At 50.5% G+C, this 970-nt stretch overlaps 3 non-coding genes across 3 annotated transcripts; all 3 read right to left on the bottom strand.

Annotated features, from left to right (window-relative positions):
- Positions 1-4: 4 nt before the first annotated feature.
- LOC119344430 lies at positions 5-123 on the bottom strand. Its single transcript, XR_005166670.1, has one exon. It is a non-coding gene; the product is annotated as a 5S ribosomal RNA (ribosomal RNA).
- A 298-nt stretch (positions 124-421) lies between these two features.
- LOC119344433 lies at positions 422-539 on the bottom strand. Its single transcript, XR_005166672.1, has one exon. It is a non-coding gene; the product is annotated as a 5S ribosomal RNA (ribosomal RNA).
- Positions 540-836: 297 nt separating this feature from the next.
- LOC119344431 lies at positions 837-954 on the bottom strand. Its single transcript, XR_005166671.1, has one exon. It is a non-coding gene; the product is annotated as a 5S ribosomal RNA (ribosomal RNA).
- Between the last annotated feature and the right edge of the window lie 16 nt (positions 955-970).

Consider the following 970-nt stretch of genomic DNA (forward strand, 5'->3'; position numbering starts at 1 on the left):
AAAGGGAATGCAACACGAGGACTTCCCAGGAGGACACCCATCCTAGTACTACTCTCGCCCAAGCACGCTTAACTTCGGAGTTCTGATGGGATCCAGTGCTTTAGTGCTGGTATGATCGCATCCGACATGTTACCCCCGTCTTCGTCCCTTATCCTTGCCCCTCCCAACTCCACTACAAAGACGATTGTACATTGCTTTGGCCGCTCCCTCTCAACTACGGAGACGAGTTTAACGCGGTTTCCACCCCTCCCTCTCAACCGCACCAGTGCACGCTTGCCGCGCCACAACGCCGCCGCTAGACTCGTGAATCGTGAGCACCCAGCTATAACTTACCGCACTCGTGCAAAATAATAAAACACGGTAAATATATTACTTACACATGCGTTTTGTTTTGCAAGCGGGGCAAAAAAAAATTAAAAAGGGAATGCAACATGAGGACTTCCCAGGAGGTCACCCACCTAGTACTACTCTCGCCCAAGCAAGCTTAACTTCGGAGTTCTGATGGGATCCGGTGCTTTAGTGCTGGTATGATCGCATCCGACATGTTACCCCCGTCTTCGTCCCTTATCCTTGCCCCTCCCAGCTCCACTACAAAGACGATTGTACATTGCTTTGGCCGCTCCCTCTCAACTACGGAGACGAGTTTAACGCGGTTTCCACCCCTCCCTCTCAACCGCACCATTGCACGCTTGCCGCGCCACAACGCTGCCGCTAGACTCGTGAATCATGAGCACCCAGCTATAACTTACCGCACTCGTGCAAAATAATAAAACACGGTAAATATATTACTTACACGTGCGTTTTGTTTTGCAAGCGGTGCAAAAAAAATTAAAAAGGGAATGCAACACGAGGACTTCCCAGGAGGTCACCCATCCTAGTACTAATCTCGCCAAGCACGCTTAACTTTGGAGTTCTGATGGGATCCAGTGCATTAGTGCTGGTATGATCGCATCCGACATGTTACCCCCCC

Source organism: Triticum dicoccoides, unplaced genomic scaffold (genome assembly GCF_002162155.2).
Source record: "Triticum dicoccoides isolate Atlit2015 ecotype Zavitan unplaced genomic scaffold, WEW_v2.0 scaffold16854, whole genome shotgun sequence".
Classification (NCBI taxonomy): Eukaryota; Viridiplantae; Streptophyta; class Magnoliopsida; order Poales; family Poaceae; genus Triticum; species Triticum dicoccoides.